The sequence below is a fragment of the Cervus elaphus genome, chromosome 26 (assembly GCF_910594005.1).
Source record: "Cervus elaphus chromosome 26, mCerEla1.1, whole genome shotgun sequence".
NCBI lineage: Eukaryota > Metazoa > Chordata > Mammalia > Artiodactyla > Cervidae > Cervus > Cervus elaphus.
Window position 1 is genome coordinate 12732062 of NC_057840.1, and position 21683 is coordinate 12753744.

Here is a 21683-nt window from a genome sequence, read left to right on the forward strand (position 1 = left end):
CTGTCTGCATTATTTTGCCTTGTACAATACCCCTAGTGCTTATTTTCATTTCCAAAGCTAGTTTCACTGGAAAAAGCTTTTAAATCATAACCAGTTTGTTCCAACCCTGCTAGGTGCTTGGAGGCAAAAGGCACAAACATTTTTGCACAAGCATTTCTGTAGGTCCACCCTTGCTCACAGATGATTAGATGGGGGATATCTTGACAATATCTATGCAGTTCAAGTCATTTTTGAAACAAGATCTTGCACACACAAAGTTTTTAAAAAATGCTTTTCTCCACAACCAGGAAAAGACACGGTTCCCCTTATACATGAAATGAGCTCACATACTCAGCGTCTCTCTCATCTGCGTATAACCACATATTTCTTCTGTCACATTTATACGCACCCACATAAGAGAAGTCAGTTTTGAGTGAAAAAGTCAGAGAACAAAGTGGAATCCCACCTCAAAGGGCATATGATAAGGACACTCATGTTAAATATCTAGGGAAATAGATCAGACCTACTTTTCTGAATTATTTGCCAAGTGCTACCAGAGCCAAGCATATTACCAACATGATCCTATATCTTAATAGTCCTGAGAAATAAGTATTATTATTATTATTCCCATCTTACTGATAAAATCAACGGTTTGCCGGACTTCACTGGTAGTCCAGTGGTTAAGACTTCCTTTTCCAATGCAGAAGTGCAGGCTTAATCCATGGTTGGGGAGCTAAGATCCACATGCAAAAATCCAAAACATAAAACAGAAACAACATTGAAATGAATTAAATAAAGATTGGAAAATGGTCCACATCAAAAGAAAACACACACACAAAAAGAATTTTCAAGGAGGTGAAGTAACTTAAAGTGCAAGCCACACAGAAGTTATACATAGCATATAAGTTGCACATAGCATAAATAAGTTGGCCTCGTTCTGCTGGAAAGCCATTGTTCTTTCCAAAATAGTACAGTAGTTAGTGAACTGTGTTCCATGGGTAGCTGGGCATTTCTGAGTGGATATTGATGGTTTAGATATCACCCCGCTCTCCCCACACACGTTCATACATACACATGTACACACAAGCACACCCTTACAAATATATCTGCTTGACTTCATTTATTTGCCTTTACTTTTTATCAGGGTGAGAGACAGAAAAAGAAGCTATAGATGGAAGGGATGGTATGGTATCTGATCCCATCGAGACCAGTAGGCTGGAAATATTTAAAAGCCAATGGCCATAGGCAGATGGAACTATATAACTGTGCTTTGGTGGGGAGAAAGATATGTCAGAGACTGGCAGAGAAGACCCTTCTGCCCCACTGTGTTCAGCACCCAGCGCTTTCTGGTGCCCAGGTTAGGGAGCCTGGCTAGGGCCCTGAAATGGTGTTCTCGGTGTGGACATTGCGGGTTTCCTGGCAGCAGTGGCAGGTGCATAGAGGTCACTGCCAGCAACAATGGGAGGCAAAAGAGAAAGAAGGCAAACCCACGGCTCAGCACAAGTAAGGAACTGGGGGCTCTGGAGAGAGGCTGTGGATCCACACTCACAGATTCACAGGCATCTGCATGCAGGTGTCTATCACACCTGGAGACTTGGCATTCTGAGGATGGACCTTCAGGCCCTTCTTCAGAATCGAGGGGGCAGTCCCAACAGGTAGGATTTCAAGGCTCCCTGCCTACTTCAGCCAGAGCCTATTTTCAATTGTTTTATAAACTGGAATTCCCTGCAATAGGTCATCTGAAAAAAATATTCTGTTGATTTAGAAATGTAAATGACTATCTCCAACTGCACCTTAAGTTCAATAATTCAGCATACACCCAAACCTCTTTAGCTTACTTAGTCAATGGCCGCAGCACCTATATATCCATCTGTTCATCCAACTGAGTAGCCTCAAAGACATCATCAACTTCTTCCTCTGCCCCACTCCACAAGTCAGCAAACCAATACATTTAGCTTCCAGAAAACCTCTCAAATCTCCTTTTCCTCTCTCTTCCTCATTGCCCCTTTCTTTTAAAGCCCTTATTATCTCTCACTTGACCATCACAATTGTCTTCTATCTGGGATGCTCATCTCTATCCTTCCTACCAAGCTCAAACAGACAAGAGAACTATTTTTAAAATACAAATATGATCATAACATTCTCATATTTTAAAGTCTTCATTGTGAAAAAAACATGTGGCATGACATACGAGACCCTTCACACTCTACCCTAACCTTCCAACTCAAACATGAGCACTATTGATGTAAACGTGGTCCTTTAGTTGCAAGAATTATGGCGGATAAAACAGGGAAGGTATTTATGACAGGATACATTGAGGGGTTTCCAAAAATTTGGGGTGGAGGAACCAAACTCAGAAAAGGCAGAAAGAAAGCGAGGCAAAGCAGAAAAACCACAGCCCAAAGCAGACTACACAGTCAAGGGAGGCAAGACCGCCATCCTTCCCAGCACAGAACAATGGACCTATGCTGCAAGCCACCGCTGCAGCTGTCTCTGGACACTGGGTGTGGCATTGTCCCCACAGCCACTGCCTCTGAAACCACAACCCCAATGATGCTGTTGACACAGAAAGATTCTCCACGCAGTGTGTTTTTCTGCTTCTCTTGCTCCATCTGACTGGCAGAGCCGAAGTCAGATATCCATTCCCTGTCAAGAAAAGGGGGAGGTAGGAAAAGAAGCAAAAACAAGAGGCAGACTTTTCAGCATCATATGGAGAGGCTGGCTATAACAAGTGGAATCAGATGCTGGCAACAAAAAAATCAGTGTATGCTTGATACATACATTGTATCAAGTATAATGTATGCTTCCACTACCTGGGCTATGAAACCTTTTTCAAAGGAGACATGTTTCCTTTTGACTCCTTAAAAATTCTGTTGTCAATATTTGAAAAGATGGTTCCCTGTTTCTAATAAGGGCGCACCTATCTGCCCCTGGTCTGATGTTACCTCCTCTGTGAAGTGCTGGCTGGTGCCCTCAGGCAGAGCTGGTGCGTCTTTTGTTTGTGGTCGTCACGCTTACTTGGAGTACTTCTTACAGGGTGTTGTCATTCTGACGTCATTTCACAATTCAATGTCCTACCTCAACAGAGAGTTCCTCTTGGCAGGGACTATGTCTTTATGTCTGTGCCCTCAGAGCCAGACACTGTGCCTGAGGCAAGACAATGTTCTCCGTAAAGTCTATTGAGTAATTTTTGTGTTTCCCCTAGGGAGAATGTGTTGGAGTCTCTTGGTGATCCCTACAAGATGCTGGCCTCAACTGCCAATAGTAGGGGAACCATCTTCTTCTTGTCCAGAAACTGACAGTCTCTGGAACTTTACAAGGCAACTGCAAGCTGGAAGGCACTCCTGGCATGAACACTGTCCACCAGCCTTTTAACCAGAACCTCTCAACTGGGTTCTCAGTTCTAACATTCCTTACAGTGTGCTCTTTGGTGTAATACTAAGGTCACAGCTGTACCAGAGCTTATGTGTAGTTGTTTTATTGCCTAAACTAGTTATAATGTGGGTAGTATAGAAATTGTGAAAAGTTTTCCATTATTTCATAGAGGAAGGTTAAAGCAATTTCAAAAGTAGTCAAATCCTGTTGGGTAGAACTCATATGTGTTACTGTTTAGTCACTCAGTTGTGTCTGACTCTTTGCAGCCCCATGAACTAAAGCCCACCAAGCTCCTCTGTCCATGGGATTTCCCAGACAAGAATACTGGAGTGGGTTGCCATTTCCTTCTGCAGGGGGTCTTCCCTGCTCAGGGATCAAACCCACATCTCCTGCATTGACAGGTAGATTCTTTACCACCGTGCTACCTGGGAAGCCCTGAACTCATACATACAAAAATTTATAGTCTTCCCTGTGTTATGAAGACAGTAAAGAACTGATTTTCTCTACCTAGATTTCAGATCGCAAATGAGATAAAATTCTTTAAACTCTTTAATGTTGCACAATATATCAGCGTAACAATAGAAAATTTGATAAATTTCAGCATATAGTATAGCTATTAAATTTCTAAGGGCAGTAAACTTCATAGTAAGTATTAACTTTTTTGTATTATTAACATAAATAGAATATATTCTTTATACTATTAATATTGTCTGAAAGTAACAGAAAGATTTGTGAATAATGTTCATTTGTTCTAGGAATGAGATATGCTACTTGTTATCCACTTTGATGCTGGCCTAAAATAACATGATTCTTCAACAAATGTCGGCTATCAGCTGGATGTCTCCCTGAGGCACAGAGAACTATTATTGTTCTTCAGGCATTTGAGAGATAGTGGTAAAAAAACACAGTAATTATTCCACCAACATGCATCAAGCTTGCAAAAAGGAAATGAAACTGAAATAGCTCGCTGGAGAGAGCAGCGAGCACTATATACATACACCGTCACTGAAACGGGAAAACTGTATGAATGAACACACACCGGTTCAGGGGGAGTTGTTCTCTTGTTGCAAGGTTCGGTGAGATAGTGTTTTCACACATACGTAAACTTATTTTTTCAGTTCACAACTTACAGCTTTCTTTCATCAGTGTGTTCTGGAAGCTTTGCACTCCAGCAGCCCTCAGAAGCTCACTTGGGTAGAATTTCCGGATCTTGGTTTCTTTCTTTATTTCTTTACAACCTTTACATCAGGTCTTGGCCGTGGCACGTGGCCTTCCCTCGCGTGAGCCCCATGGCACGGGCTCTCTAGTTGCAGCTCACAGGCTCAGGAGCTTCATTTGCACAGGTTTAGTTGCCCCTCAGCATGTGAAATCTGAGTTCCCAGAACAGGGATTGAATCCACGTCCCCTGCATTGGAAGATGGTCTCTTAACCACTGGACCGCCAGCAAAGTCCCTTGACAGTAGTCTTTGAGAAACTTTTTATTCCCAGTGGTCTTGCTTGGGTTCCATCATAATATATTGGGCCAGTGTAGGTATGAGACGTATTCTTATGAAACTATTAATATGTATTGTTTGTCCTTCCCTACTTCATCTGTAAATTCATTCTCTTCCTCATCCTGGGTCCATGACTTTGGTTCAGTACACCAAGAAATCAAACAATATGTGAGTCTCCAGCCTTAAGAAGAAATATTTAGATTCACCATGACCTAGATAAAGAAACAACAGTGGAAGAAAGAAGTTTTGTTACAAGTCTCAACCAGCGCATCCACCATTCCTAGGTTAATATTTATTTTGGTATTAGGGAATTATTACTTTGGATCCCTTTCACAACACGAAAACTTTATTACAAACATGCAATAATTTTATTTTCATTTAAACTATAAGTATCCTTAAAAGTTTACTGATTGTTCCGCTTCTGTGGACTTTTTGAAATATAAAACTCTCACAATAGGTCTTACCCAAGGAGGAGGCATAAACATGGAAAATGCAACCATATTTACAATAACTTAGAAAATTAACACCTTGATGGCTTTTTTGATTAAAAATATACTTTAAATAGAAATTAGAGAACATTTATTTTATCTCTGATAATTTATTTCTTTACCTTAAATCTCAATAAAAACATTTAAAAAAAACCCACTGGGGAAAAAAAAAAAACATTTAAAAATGTAAAAAAAGTAAAGCATATTGCACATTTCATATATTCTTGGTACTTTTCCCCTTTTTTCAAACTTAAAAACACTACACTTTTAATACAGATAATTAGAAGAATAAAGTACCAAGAAATTTAATCAAATTTGCCATCCAGCCCAGATAATTTTCATGTATGGCCGATGCCTTTTTTCCTAGGCTAAATGTATATAGTTAATGAAATTCAAATTAAAATTTGATATTTGAAATAATGTTATATTGTGAGATTTCAATCTTCAAACAGTAGAGAACTTTTCAAAATTCAAAAAGAAATGAAAAAGAAAATTACCTTTTGTTCTTGAAGAGTTGCCAGAACTGAAAATGTAAAACAAATTCAGCTTATATTCTGGTTGTATTGTTCAAACTTTAAAACACCGTTGATCTCAGACAAAAATATATAATTCTCTTCTAATGTCAGATGCTACCTTCTCGGTAGCCTGGCCATCGTGGGCTTTCACGCCATTTCCAAGCCTGCCCTGCCAGACCTGCCTCCCACCCCCGTGATGTCCCAGCTCTGACCCTGCTGTGCTGGGCAGGGAGTCAGTCCTCAGACCAGCCAGCTTCACCCTCCATGAGGGCAGACATCTCGGACATTTGTCTGCCATGTTCCCAGATGCTTGGGTTCAAACAAACTATGTTCGTGATGGTGACATTTTCCAAGGTCTATACAGGGTTAAAAATGTGGCTGGGGGAGGTCTCCCCTCTAGTAAACTGATGACCTCTTCTTAGATTTACACAAAAGGTTTGTTTTTGTTAATATGTGACTTAATTTCTTCTTTTCTTGCTGTGTTCATATTACATATCTTGAAATAAAAAAACAATTTCAACTAAAATGAACTCAAATGTATTTCCTTTCAAAACAGTATCAAGAAATCAGAAACAACTTTGAAATGGTCAGAATCTCATGAGCTTTACTTTTTTGTTTTTTAAGAAAAATAAAACATTAACACCTCTCTTCCCTGTGGAAAAAAGGGAGGAGAACATAAATGCTGCATCCTTATCTATATATTAGAATTTTGCTTCTCAGAGTAGATAAACAGCCTAAATGTGTTTAGAGCCAGCCCCCTACATATGAACCTTCAAGTTACAAACTTTCAAAGATGGGAACATGCCCTTGTATGCCAGTTGTTGTACTGTACTACTGTACTTTCCAAGGTTCTTTACTGTAAGATTAAAAAGGTTTTATTTTGTGTGTTTATTTTTATGTATAATTTGTGTGAAGAGTATTACAAACCTGTTACAGTACAAATACTATACAGCCGATTGTGCTAGTTGGGTAAGTAGGCTAACTTTGTTGGACTTATGAACAAATTAGACTTACGAATGTGGTCTTGAAACAGAATTCATTTGTATGTAGGGGACTTACTGAATTTTTATAAGAGGAAGGAAATAAAACTGCTGAAACTATTTTAACTTGTTACATTAACTTATGAGGAAAATATAATTAAAAAAAAAAGCAACACTTATTCAGACTTCTCAAAAACATCAGGATCAGGTACTTTATTCCAAAAGCTTCCCTGGTGACTCAGCAGTAAAGAATCCACCTGCAATGTGGGAGACGCGGGAGACGCTGGAGATACAGGTTCGATTCCTGAGTCAGGAGGATCCCCTGGAGGAGAGCATGGCAATCCATTCCAGCATTCTTGCCTGGAGAATCCCAAGGACAGAGGAGCCTGGTGGGCTACAGTTCATGGGGTTGCAAAGAGTCAGACACGACTGAAATGACTGAGAATGCATACACCTGATTCCAAAGGTCATCACCAACTGTCATTCTCACTCTAAGGACTCTAAGGAACCCTATTATGGAGCAATAAGCAGTTGGTTGAGACTTTTACATTTATTCCAGGCCTTTTGGAATTGACAGTGGTGTAAGATGGTGGAGGAGAAGGACGTGTGTGCACATGCTTCTGGGAGAACTCCAAACTACAAGTCACTGCCGAACAGTCATTGACAGGAGAATGTTGGATCCCACGAAAAAGAGATACCCCATGTCCAACGGCAAAGGAGACGCCCCAGTAAGATGGTAGAAGGGGCAAAATCACATTTAGAATCAAATCCTAAACCTGCTAGAGACTCAGAGGGCTCAAACAGAAGTGTGCACCAGGACCCAGAGACCCCACAGAGACTGAGCCAGAACTGTTTGAGTGTCTCCTGCAGATGTATGGGTCAGCAGTGGCCTGCTGCAGGGGCAGGGGCCCTGGGTGCAGCAGTCCTGGGTATAAGGAGGCATAAGCCTCCTTGGAGAAGGTCACCATTAAACCAAAACAGAACTGCCAGAACTTACACAGGACTGTGGAAACAGACTCTCGGAGGGCACAAACAAAAGCCCGTGCACACCAGGACCCAGGAGAAAGGAGCAGCGACCCCACAAGAGAATGACCCAGACTTGCCCATGAGTGTCCAGGAGTCTCCAGTGGAGGCGTGGGTCTGCGATGGCCTGCTGCAGGCTCGGGGGCACTGAGTGCAACAGTGTGTGCATGGGGCCTTTTGAAGGAGATTGCCACTGTCTTCATTACCTGCACCACAGTTTGGCCTCAGGGCAAACAACAGAGCGAATACAGCCAATAAACAGAAAACTGGATTAAAGATTTACTGAGCATGGCCCCACCCATCAGAACAAGACCCAGTTTCCCCCTCGGTCTCTCCCATCAGGACGTTTCCATGAGCCTCTTATCCATCAGAGGGCAGAGAGAATGAAAACCACAATCAAAGAAAACTAACCAAACTGCTCACATGGACCACAGCCTTGTCTAACTCAATGAAACTATGAGCCATGCCATGTCAGGCCAGCCAAGACAGACAGGTCATGGTGGAGAGTTCTGACAAAACGTGGTCCACTGGAGAAGGGAATGGAAAACCACTTCTGTATTCTTGCCTTGAGAACCCCCTGAATAGCATGAAAAGGCAAAAAGATAAGACACTGAAAGATGAACTTCCCAGGTCAGTACGTGCCCAATATGCTACAGCAGATCAGTGGAGAAATAAATTTAGAAAGAATGAAGAGATGAACCCAAAGTGAAAACAACATCCAGGTAAGGATGTGACTGGTGATGGAAGTGAAGTCTGATGCTATAAAGAGCAATATTGCATAGGAACCTGGAATGTTAGGTTCATGAATCAAGGCAAATTGGAAGTGGTCAAACAGGAGATGGCAAGAGTGAACATCGACATTTTAGGAATCAGTGAACTAAAATGGACTGGAATAGGAGAATTTAAATCAGATGACCATTATATCTACTACTGTGGGCAGGAATCGCTTAGAAGAAATGGAGTAGCCATCATGGTCAACAAAAGAGTCTGAAATGCTGTACTTGGATGCAATCTCAAAAATGACAGAATGATTTCTGTTCATTTCCAAGGCAAACCATTCAATGTCACAGTAATCCAAGTCTATGCCCCGACCAGTAATGCTGAAGAAGCTGAAGTTGAACAGTTCTATGAAGACCTACAAGACCTTCTAGAACTAACATCCCCAAAAATATGTCCTTTTCATTATAGGGGACTGGAATGCAAAAGTAGTAAGTCAAGAGATACCTGGAGTAACAGGTAAATTTGGCCGTGGAGTACAAAACGAAGCAGGGCAAAGGCTAATAGAGTTTTGCCAAGAGAACACACTGGTCATAGCAAACACCCTCTTCCAACAACACAAGAGAAGATTCTACACATGGACATCACCAGACAGTCAATACCAAAATCAGATTGAGTATATTCTTTGCAGCCAAAGATGGAGAAGTTCTATGCAGTCAGCAAAATCAAGACCAGACTATAAAGAAAGCTGAGTGCCAAAGAACTGGTGCTTTTGAACTGTGGTGTTGGAGAAGACTCTTGAGAGTCTCTTGGACTGTAGTGAGATGCAACCAGTCCATCCTAAATGAAATCAGTCCTGACTATTCATTGGAAGGACTGATGCTGAAGCTGAAACTCCAATATTTTGGCCACCTGATGTGAAGAAATGACTCACTACAAAAGATCCTGATGCTGGGAAAGACTGAAGGCGGGAGGAGAAGGGGATGATAGAGGATGAGATGGTTTGATGGCATCACCGATGTGAGGATATGAGTTTGGGTAAGCTCTGGGAGTTGGTGATGGACAGGGAAGCCTGGCATGGGGTCGCAAAGAGTCAGACATGACTAAGCGACTGAACTGAACTTCAGAATTAAGACACAAAATGAAAGAATTTTCCCATTGATGTGATATTTGTCTAGATTAAAAGAAGCAATTTATTCACCCATTTGCCCAGACCCTGGGAGGGTACAGAACATGTGGGATGACTCTGAGCAACTGTTGAGCTGATAGAAGAGAGTCTACAGTTCCCACAGCTCTCATTGTTCTGGACATTTGGTTTTCACTGTTATCCCTGAAATTAGAGAAAGTAATAATGGATCACAACATTTATAGTGTAATTGTAATTATTCCTGCTTTCCCATGCTCAGGCCAAAGGATAATCTTTCTATCTAGTACACAAGAGTGGGCTGGGGGGCCGGGGAGGGGCAGCATTACCTCCATAGCAATGACAGTCATTTTAGAAAAGTTTTAAGCTAAAACTTAAATCATTAGTAATAGAATGATTTAAGAGAGACAATCAATCCAATAGTTTTAATCACAAGCTACTGAACACCTATTTGTGCAAAACATTGGTATGATACAAAATTTATTAACAGAATACCTATTCTTAACGAATTTACTATCTGGAAGAAAAAAAAAAAGACGGTTGCTTCTTGGAAGGAAAGCTATGGCAAACCTAGACAGTGTATTGAAAAGCAAAGACATCACTTTGCTGACAAAGGTCTGTATAGTCAAAGCTATGTTTTTCCCGGTAGTCATGTACAGATGTAAGAGTTGGCCCATAAAAAAGGCTGAAAGCTAAAGAATTGAAGCTTTTGAACTGTGGTGATGGAGAAGACTCTTGAAAGTCCCTTGGACAGCAAGAGATCAAACCAGTCAATCTTAAAGGAACTCAATCTTCAATATTCATTAGAAGGACTGATGCTGAAGTTCAAGTTCCAATACTTTGGCTACCTGAGGTGAAGAGCCAGCTCATTGGAAAAGACCCTGATGGTGGGAAATATTGAAGGCAAAAGGCAAAGGGGGCTGCAGAGGGTAACATGGTTAGATAGTATTACCAACTCAGTGGACATGAATTTGAGCAAACTTGAAGAGATAGTGGAGGACAGAGGAGCGTGGCATGCTACCGCCCATGGAGTGACAAAGAGTGGGAGATGACTTAGTGACTGAACAACAAGGAGAAAGAGAAAAAGCAAGTATGCAATAAGTAAATAAATATTTTAAAACATAACATTTCTACTAGAAATATAAGCAAAGAAAAACCATTGTTTCCAACTTGAAGTATCAGAAGGTCACTGAAGGCTTGGATGTGAGCATGAAATAAAGTTGAACTAGATGTTCTTTTCCTTATTATGCAATTTTCCCAGAGTTAAATGGATTCCTTTAATATGGCAGTGGTGTTACAGAACTAATGCTATTCTCAATATCGTTGATTATTGAATATGGAATAATGCAGATGGTAGGTTATTCAGGATTTGTCTACCTTTGCCTTTCACCATGAGAACCAATTCATTGCTCATAAAAGCTTCTGCAGAGAGCAAACAAGTGAGGGCATGGAGTTGAAATTCATTTTGGAACTTGTTAGAGGCACTGGTGAAAGGCCTGGTGGAATTGTAGAAACAGTCTCTTTATATGTTTTTTTCTTTCACAGAAACCTTGTTTTCCATCAATGAGATTTATTTGGTGACTAGAAAGTGGTTCAAGTGTTTTGACTTTCAGGATAAAGGAGTTCTTCAAAGAAGGACTTCAAGAAAAAAATCAAAATTTCCCGCCACTTAAAAAATTTTTCCAATTTCATATCAAATATTAAGTTATAGTTTTCCTCTTAAGATTTATTACATAACCAAAACCAAAAAAAAAAAAAAAACCCACTAGATTAAATATTTTTAAACTAACAGAACACATCAGTATTCACACAAGTAGCAGAATCTATTTTCATGTTAAAATTCAGTTCAGTTCAGTCGCTCAGTCATGTCTGACTCTCTGTGACCCCATGGACTGAGGCATGCCAGGCCTCCCTGTCCATCACCAACTCCCAGAGTTTACTTAAACTCATGCCCATTGAGTTGGTGATGCTATCCAACCATCTCATCCTCTGTTGTACCCCTCTCCTCCCGCCTTCAATCTTTCCCAGCATTAGGATCTTTTCCAATGGGTCAGCTATTTGCATCAGGTGGCCAAAGTATTGGCGTTTCAGCTTCAACATCAGTCCTTCCAAGGAATATTCAGGTCTGATTTCTTTTAGGATTGACCGGTTGGATCTTCTTACAGTCCAAGGGACTCTCAAGAGTCTTCTCCAACACCACAGTTCAAAAGCATCAGTTCTTCGGCACTCAGCTTTCTTTATAGTCCAACTCTCACATCCATACGTGACTACTGGAAAAACCATAGCCTTGACTAGACAGACCTTTGTTGGCAAAGTAATGTCTCTGCTTTTTAATATGCTATCTATGTTGGTTATAACTTTTCTTTCAAGGACTAAGAGTCTTTTAATTTCATGGCTGCAGTCACCATCTGCAGTGATTTTGGAGCCCAAAAAATAAAGTGTGCCACTGTTTCCACTGTTTCTCCATCTATTTGTCATGAAGTGATGGGACTGGATGTCATGATCTTAGTTTTCTGAATGTTGAGCTTTAAGCCAACTTTTTCACTCTCCTCTTTCACTTTCTTCAAGAGGCTTTTCAGTTCTTCCTCACTTTCTGCCATAAGGGTGGCGTCATCTGCATATCTGATGCAGATATTTCTCCCGGCAATCTTAACTCCAGCTTGTGCTTCATTCAGCCCAGTGTTTCTCATGATGTACTCCATATAAGTTAAATAAGCAGGGTGGCAATATACAGCCTTGACATACTCCGTTTCCTATTTGGAACCAGTCTGTTGTTCCATGTCCAGTTCTAACTGTTGCTTCCTGACCTGTAGAGAGGTTTCTCAAGAGGCAGGTCAGGTGGTCTGGTATTCCCATCTCTTTCAGAATTTTCCACAGTTTATTGTGATCCACACAGTCAAAGGCTTTGGCATAGTCAATAAAGCAGAAATAGATGTTTTCCTGGAACTTTCTTGCTTTTTCGATGATCCAGCAGATGTTGGCAATATGATCTCTGGTTCCTCTGCCTTTTCTAAAACCAGCTTGAACATCTGGAAGTTCACGGCTCACGTACTGCTGAAGCCTGGCTTGGAGAATTTTGAGCATTTCTTTACTAGCGTGTGAGATGAGTGCAATTGTGTGGTAGTCTGAGCATTCTTTGGCATTGCCTTTCTTTGGGATTGGAATGAAAACTGACCTTTTCCAGTCCTGTGGCCACTGCTGAGTTTTCCAAATTTGCTGGCATATTGAGTGCAGCACTTTCACAGCATCATCTTTCAGGATTTGAAATAGCTCAACTGGAATTCCATCACCTCCACTAGCTTTGTTCGTAGTGATGCTTTCTAAGGCCCACTTGACTTCACATTCCAGGATGTCTGGCTCTAGGTGAGTGATCACACCATCGTGGTTATCTGGGTCGTGAAGATCTTTTTTGTACAGTTCTTCTGTGTATTCTTGCCACCGCTTCTTAATATCTTCTGCTTCTGTTAGGTCCATACCATTTCTGTCCTTTATTGAGCCCATCTTTGCATGGAATGTTCCCTTGGTATCTCTAATTTTTTTGGAAGAGATCTCTAGTCTTTCCCATTCTTTGTTTCCCTCTATTTCTTTGCACTGATCACTGAGGAAGGCTTTCTTATCTCACCTTGCTATTCTTTGGAACTCTGCATGTTAAATGTTAAAATTGAAGGGCCCTAAATTTAATAAAGAATCAAGAAAATATGAGCAACAAAAAAAATCTAAAAAAAAAACTTTTTAAAATAGAAAAAATGACCTTAAAACAATTACTTTTATCAAGAACAGAGCATGAATTAAAATAACAAAATCTGTGAAAACTTCTGATGTTGCAGATTCTAATCTACTTCCCTCAAACACCACACACCCATGAACATTGTATGCAAAAAGAATGATTTCAGATAGAAGCAGTATGGACGTTTCCAGAATTGAGCCACTGGAAGACAAGTGATGAAACCCAGTAAGACAGAACTGACTCAAAAAAGAGGACAGAAATGAGGGGAGGAACAATTGCATGGACATCACTGAAGTCTAAGTTCTGGCTGTTAAAACTACTAATCCATAAAAATTTATTTCTCTGTGAGCCACAGACTTCTGTTTTTATTACTTATTAGACTTTTTAATTGTTGCTAGGCCTCTGCGACTCCAAAAGACAAAAGAAAAATGTCTTTTATACACTATATTGGAAAACTAGATCCAATACTGTGTGCTTAGTCGCTCAGTCATGTCCAACTCTTTGTGACCCCATGGACTGTGTAGCCTGCCAGGCTCCTCTGTCCATGGGGATTTTCCAGGCAAGAATACTGGAGTGGGTTGCCATGGCCTCTTCCAGGGGATCTTCCCGACTCAGAGATCAAACCCAGGTCTCCCGCATTGTAGGCCGATTCTTTACCATCTGAGCCACCAGGGAAGCCCAAACCAACAATAATAGTGATAATAATAGATAATAAATCACTGTTTACCACATACACCATAGGATGTGCTTCACGAAAAACAACAGGACTGCTAACATACATTGAGCATTATGACATACAATCACTGATGAGAATTTTTACATGCTTTAACTCATGTATTTCTCACAACACTATGGTGTAGACTATGTGTACATGCATTGTTGTGCAACCGTTAGAGCTTTTTTCAAATCCTGAAAAATTGAAATCCCATTACCCATTCAATAATCCACAGGCCCACCATTTTACATTCTGTCAGCATGCATCCGTCTATGCTAGATACCTCACAGTTTTTGTCTTTTTGTGATTCATTTCATATGTCACAGAATTTTTTGAAATATACAAAAACTATGCTCATGTGAAAATGTTAACGATCATTTTATAAGGAGGCTTTTTATTATGACTACTCACCAAAAAGAGCAATGACAACTGATAACTTGTGTTTTTACGACACCAGTGAAAATTATTTTAACTTACTGACTTTTTGTATCTCTAATAATTTGCCTAGGGCAATAAAGGCTTTAAATTAACAAATGCTACCTATGACAGACAAAATACATATCGATAGTAGATACTTAAAATCTACTATCAATAAGATATTTGATACATTGTGCATTGTTAGTGTGAAATGAAAATATCTCCTGCATATCAATATACAAGAAATGTCACAGCCATCAGCGATTTCTGGCCTCCAAACGTGAATGAGGGCTCCCACAAGTGCAACCCAGAGGATGCTGCCACCCTCGTGGTGACTGCTGAAGAGTTGGAATGGGAGAAGCAAGGTGATCAAGGAAACAGGGCTGGCCCCGGAGAGCCAAGGTGTGTAAGAAGGGAATGAACTCAGTGAGCCCAGAGGCTTGCATCTTCCCACACACAGAATGCTAAATTCCTTAACTTGATACCTGGTCTTTGATGTTCAAACTGCTGGCTCTTTATGTTGCAAACTTAGTTTCTCAAATGCAAAGTTCATGAGACAGACTTTACTTTGTTTTATGAAGTAGATGCTATGTGCACTAACAAATGTACTTCTAAACATGTCTAAGCTTTAATTTTATTTTCCTCCTTTTTCATACGTGAGATACTTCTTTTGTCAATTATAGACCCCAGAAACCTAGCTGAAATTAAACATTGTATATTCCCAAGACAAGGAGTCATCAACATTTGCATTAAAAATTTTAAAATTTTGCATTATTTAATGCAAAATTGAAAATTTCTTAAACTAAAACTTCATAGCACCAGAGGCAAATAAGAGCCTCATGCTCTTGTAACCTATCAGAAAATTTTATTGTTAAGAATTATTTTTCTTTCTGTACAAATAACATTAAGTAGATAGTGGTTTTTCTTTTGTAAAAAGCCTTCTAAGAATGTTACAGTCCCGATTTCAAACAAGATTTTTTTCAGCAAAGCTCAAATTTTCTGTTCAACATTGTTCTTTCATGACCTCTGATGGTGAAAATGTAAACTGACATTACAAATACCAACAGAAATAATGCCACAAATTCCCTTTATCTTGTTAGTGAACCTCCTTTCCCTTCTTTTCACATTTATTTACCTTAAAAATGTAATGGTATCAATTATTCAATAATCTAGAAAGTGTTGCACAAGTTCATACCACTTCAAAGCATAAGAAACTCCTCTTATTCAGTCTATAAATCTCTAAAATGTATGTATGTATTTTATAAAGCAGAGTGAACATTTTAATGATGCAACAACTTACTACTGTGACACCTAGCTCTCAAATGGAAATGGAATAAAGTTAGGATAAGCTGAAACAATTATTTTAATTTTCAAAGCCATCACTGTTCCTAAATCTGTCTATACATGAATAAGACAGCATGATTGCATATTAAGACCTGAATTATTTGGATTTGTTTATTTATTACTTCAACTTAGTTAATAAGATTACTGTCTCAACCTGAGTCACTCCTGAAAAGGTACTTTATCTGGGAATATGACCCCAGAGGGCTTCCCCGGTGGGGCTAGTGATAAAGTACCAGCCTGCCAATGCAGGAGACTAAAAGACATGGGTTTGATCCCTGGGTTAGGCAGATTCCCTGAAAGAAGGCATGGCAACCCACTTTAGTATTCTTGCCTGGAGAATCCCACGTACAGAGGACCCTGGCAGGCTACAGTCCATGGGGTCACAAAGAGTCGGACAAACTGAAGCAACTTACATGCATGCACATGATCCCAGAGCCCAGGAATAATGAATTAGGGAGTAAAAACAGGCAGGAAGGAAGAGCTGAAAAAAGGATGCATTATCAAAATGACTATGGCCAACCTATGCTGGATTCCACAGGCCTTCTAAGAGACTGCAATGAAACCCATAAAATAAACAGAAGGGGGATTTCCTGGATGCCTAGTGGTTAGGACCTGCACTTCCACTGCCAGGGGCTGGGTTCGACCTATTAGGGGAACTAATCCTGCATGCCTCATGGATCAGCTGGAAAAAAAAAAAAACAAAAAGAGAGAATGATTTTTTCAATGGGCTTTCATCTCTCATAGGGTTTCCCTGGTGGCTCAGATGGTAAAGAATCTGCCTGCAATGCAGGAGACCTGGGTTTGATCCCTGGGTCAGGAAGAACCCCTGGAGAAGGGAATGGCAACCCACTGCAGTAGTCTTGCCTGGAGAATCCCACGGACAGAGAAAAGCCTGTCAGGCCATGGGGTTGCAAAGGGTCGGACATGGCTGAGCAACTAACACTTTCACACTTTCATCCCTCATAGATTTAGTGGCCCTTAGACTTTGATTACCATATACCACTTGTATGTTGAACATATGTGGTAGTTCAGTGGGCATTCCACACCCATACTTCTCACCAGAAAATGTTCCGGAAAGGAAGCAAGAGGCTCACACCTTGGCCAGAGGTGAGGCACTTTCCAGTGGCACCTTCATGAAGCTGGTCCAAGTCAGTGAGAACTGGTTGTAGAAACAGTGACTTCAGTAGAATGCAGGGCCAAGTGAATTTTAGGTGATGTACAAAGTGGTCGCTGATGCACTAGAACCTCTGCAACACACAGATTCACTTTTTCTCTCTATTGACTCCAAATTTGTCACCAAGTCTCCTGCCAGAGGCTAGCCAGCCACAATTTCTGAAAGAGGGTTTGTGGAACTAGCTACAGTCCCTGCTGCCGCAGTTGGTCCCCAAAGCTTGATAGTCAATATCTCTCTTCTCTACCACTGATTCTAAATTTCTCTCACCATGGCCAGTATCTCAGCTGACCTAAGGTTGCTTGCCTGGAGTGATCCAGACCTGCTTCCTCTAGGTTTGATTTGCTTTGCCTTCATCAGGGCTTCCCTGGGGGCTCAGATGGTAAAGAATCTGCCTGAATACAGGAGACCAGGTTTCGATCCCTGGGTGGGGAAGTTCCTCTGGAGAAGGGAATGGCAAACCACTCCAGTATTCTTGCCTGGATAATTCCATGTACAGAGAAGCCTGGCGGGCTACAGTCCATAGGGTCACAAAGAATAAGACACAACTGAGCAACTAACAGTTTCACTTCACTTTCACTTTTCCTCAGGGCATAGTTGCTGTAAGTGCAATTCATCATGATCACCTGTCACAAAACATGAGGAAATGCATTAGTCAAGCTGTTGGATATTTTTCCCTGCCTCCATCATATGGCAGTGATTCAAACTCTTTGTGTTAATAAGGGTAGGTTACCCTTGCAAACAGGCTTCCCAGGTGGCACTAGTGGTAAAGAATCTGCCTGCTAATGTAGGAGATGCAAAAGATGCGGGTTTGATCCCTGGGTTGGGAAGATCCCTTGGAGAAGGAAATGGCAATCCATTAGAGTATTCTTCCCTGGAGAATCCCATGGACAGAGGAGCCTGGCAGGCTACAGTCCATGAAGTCGCAAAAAGTCAGACACTGAGCAAAAAAATTCTCTTTTGCTTGATGATCCAGGAGTGAGGAGCCAAATTACTCAAATGAGGAGCCCAGAGTGATCAGGTGATAATTTCTGTGGAACTCTTTTACTTTGACCTCTGGTGGCCCTGATAAATAGTCATAAGGCCCTTTGTGGAAGTGTAGTGAGAATGCTTATAACCAATCTTATTACATTACACATACTTCCTCAAGGGCACTCACCCTCCCTGTGAACCCTTGGTAACGAGATCTATTGAAATTAAATATATCCAGAAACAGGGTGAAGGATCTGGATTTTCCATTGTAATAGCTGACGTTAGTATTCTGTTCACAAGATCTCTTTGTTACATATACACACACACACACACACACACACACACACACATCAAGTAATCACTTAATCAGCTGTCCACTTAATCTCATCCCTCAAAACACTATGATTTATTAGCTATCGGCACAGATTTCTGCAGGTCAAGGCAACCTCATTGGTATGGCAGAATTCTGCCCATTTCTGTAATTACAGCCATCTTGCCTTTGATAGTTTTGTATTGCTACTGCCACTGAGAAATCTCATAACTCCACTGACCCTGGGGAAACTAGTTCTACAGCAGTATCTCCTGTTAAAAACTCTGACCTGTGGAGGACAGAAATCACCAAGTTCTTTTACACCAAGGAATTTCTCCTTGCCTTACTGAAGGGAATGTCCTATTGAGTCCTCCTAAGGAGCAAAGTCAGGTGCTAGGCTCTAGATATCACATAACAAAACTACTCCAACATTCTCATCTCTGTGAGCCTCCTGACATCTTCAATAATACTCTGCCAGAGCAATTTCAGCATCTCTACTTCATCTGCCTATTGGCCATTATCACAATCAGGCTTCAGGGAAACATCTTAGCAGCAAATGACCAGCACCAGCTGTTCTCACTTGCACGCTGAACTCCAAGGCATGAGTGAGTGTTCCCAAGTCCATAAATCCTTATGCAGCCTTATTTTATCCTCCTTATCAGTTCAACATTCCAAAGATCCTCTCCTTCATGTGTTCCCCTGGTTCCTTTCTAGTATGTATAATGGTTTCTGAAAACCATTTTCTCCCAGAGCAAGGATTATATTTCCATGCCCAGATTTTGAGGCTTGACCTGAGTCACTGGCACAGAGATGGTGAACGGTGGCAGGGCTGGATCCTGAAGAGGACAAGTGTCATGTTGTGAGTTGCCTTTCTCACATGAGGGCCCTAACTCAAGATAGCCAATGAGACTGTGCCTTCATTCTCTATTGCACTTGTGCTGAAGAAAATGAGGATCTCCTCAAACGCCCATAGAGGTCCTTGCCATTTATGATGTGCTTTGAATTGATTTTGGCTGACCTGAACCAGTTATTTTCTTTATTTCAAAGAATTCAAAGAAATCAATAAAAATCCAGCCATCCTTATAATTCCCACTGCCACCATACCATTCAAATATAACAGTAAGTATATGAGTCAACTCTCATTTTCCACCTGTACCTATCCCCAACCAACCTCATATGAGAAACGCAGAGCTGTGTTTCAATGGTTATCACCAAACCATTTCCCATTAGCAGTGGAATCTTCAGTGCCATCTGACTGCTGACTTACCCAGCTCCTAAATACCATCCTAATGATCCCCTTTCCAGGGTTAATCGTGATCTATCCATCTTTCCTAATGTTTGCCTGAAAGCAGAACATGAGACACAGCTTTGCATGAGTCACCTATTAATATTCAGAAATGGGTTGCCAAGTAACAGTAGCCATGAACAAAAAGTGACACAGAGAAGGATTGAACGCCAATACAAGAGTGTGCTAACAAGTCGGCCTCTGTGGTGAACAACTGGCTCTGGATCACAGAGGACACTCTGGCAAGTCTTACGAAATGAGTATCAATTCTGTCCAGGGTCAATAAGGAAAATCACTTGTTCATCAGCTCCAATCCCCATTGATCAAGCTTAGACCTATAGAGATTAATTTCCACACACTTCCAAGCTTCAAGTATTGAGTGCTGAGTGGATTCCCTCAAGAGCCAGAGGAGCCCCATGTGATGATCAGAAAGCCAGAGGTCCACACCGCAGGCTCCAGGCAGGCACACAGATGAATTACACCTGTGTGTAGCTAGTGAAAGCCTGACTGGAAGTGGTCCCAGCAGCTGCAGCTAGAGTAAAAAAATGAGGCAAAGGAGATCTGAGGCTAATAGATATCTGTGAATGACTGTGAAGGAGGCCTAATTTGCAAAATGCTTCCTAATAAGGATGGGTGAGAAAGGTTCCTAGAAGAAATGAAGGCTAAATTGAAACCTAAACCCCTAAAGGAGGAGTAGAGGGCAGCAAGAATTGATAAAGAGGAAACAGGTCATTTTCACAGAGAAAGTAGCTTTCTCCATCTCTCAAGGATTGAGGGAGCTTCTAATGTCTTCTAACCACACCCTACTTCTCCTACAAGTTGTGCTTGCAAAGAACTGCAATTGTCCAGTCATAGTCTGTCTGCTCCACTAGATCAAAGACTCCACCAGGGTAGGGATTATAACTGTCTCCACCCACTCAGCACTTGTTAGAAACAAAAATATGGACTTAATTGAATTGTCTTTTAGACTGTAAAGCGGTGAAGTAACCCATGTGCAGCTCCTAGCAACTTAAGTGGTCAATAAAACACCAGCTTCTTAAAATCTCTATCATAATATTCAAATCTTTATCATAGGGCACAGTTCCTGGCATGCACACATTTGTATTACAATAAACAATTGTTGAAAGAAAGTTCAGGCAGGACACGATGAGGTCTTTATGTCTGCCAGCATCAATGCTTTCGATTGATGCTGATTTTTCTTTTTATACCCTAAATACTGTCCTCTGAAACTCCAACGTGCTTTGCTTCTATTTTTTTAGAGGAAGAAATAGAAAAAATAAAGTAAAATTCAGGAAAATAATTGTAAGATGCCGCAATAGAACAGAGGCAAAGAAATAGTGGGAAACCACAGAGATGCTCTGATACACTAATAGGTAGGGCTTGGGATGTGTCTGTGTATTTTCAATTTCTTGTCCACTAGATGGTGGAACAGAGTCCCTGTCCTGAAAACAGAGCTCTTTCCTGAAAACAGAGTTTCATTCACAACGCGCACGCAGGGCGTTGCACATGAAGGAAATCACTCAATATTTTTCAAGGTTTCCTCTTGGAAGGCAAAAGGCTGAAATAACACGGGAAGAGAAGGTTTGGAAGAGATGACAAGCGGCGAGAAACTCTGAAACACTAGGACCGGGGAGCTAAACTACATTTCCCAGGAAGCCACGGGCGGGCCCGCCACACCGCTCACTCCTGTTCCCGCGCTCACGACCCTGTCGTACATCCACCACCCCAAGGAGCCCACGGAAGGCCGCAGAGTCTCCAATGATGCAGCAGCAGCGGCTCCCACCCGCCAGACCGTCCTGCTGAGCCACGACCACTCTAACCTGCGCTCGCGGAGGCGAGAAGACGCAAGCTGCAGTCCCTCCACGCCAGCAAGCCACGTGACCAGCTTGCATCATGTGACTCCGGAAGGCTGGCGGCTGACGTCCGTTACCCTGGCAACTGGCTGCGCCCCCTTCCACCCCCACCCCTTGGACCTTCCGGGAAAGCGCGGAATTCGGAAGCGAAGGTAGGTGAGGCGTGGATACCTGC

At 41.4% G+C, this 21683-nt stretch overlaps 1 protein-coding gene and 1 long non-coding RNA gene across 4 annotated transcripts in view; one reads left to right on the top strand and one right to left on the bottom strand.

Moving 5' to 3' along the window:
- Positions 1-3933: 3933 nt before the first annotated feature.
- LOC122684205 lies at positions 3934-21530 on the bottom strand. The gene is made up of 3 exons (XR_006337953.1): positions 21476-21530; positions 5833-5858; positions 3934-5059 (listed from the first exon to the last, which is right to left on the bottom strand). It is a non-coding gene; the product is annotated as an uncharacterized LOC122684205 (long non-coding RNA).
- The window catches only part of CEP162 (centrosomal protein 162), a 108170-nt gene continuing 107861 nt past the window's right edge, over positions 21375-21683 (top strand). For 2 of the 3 annotated variants that reach the window (XM_043888200.1, XM_043888199.1), the window contains exon 1: positions 21375-21660. The gene's annotated coding sequence lies outside the window, so the exon portion shown is untranslated. The remainder of the gene's footprint in view (positions 21661-21683) is intronic. The other variant, XM_043888197.1, reaches the window with a different exon arrangement.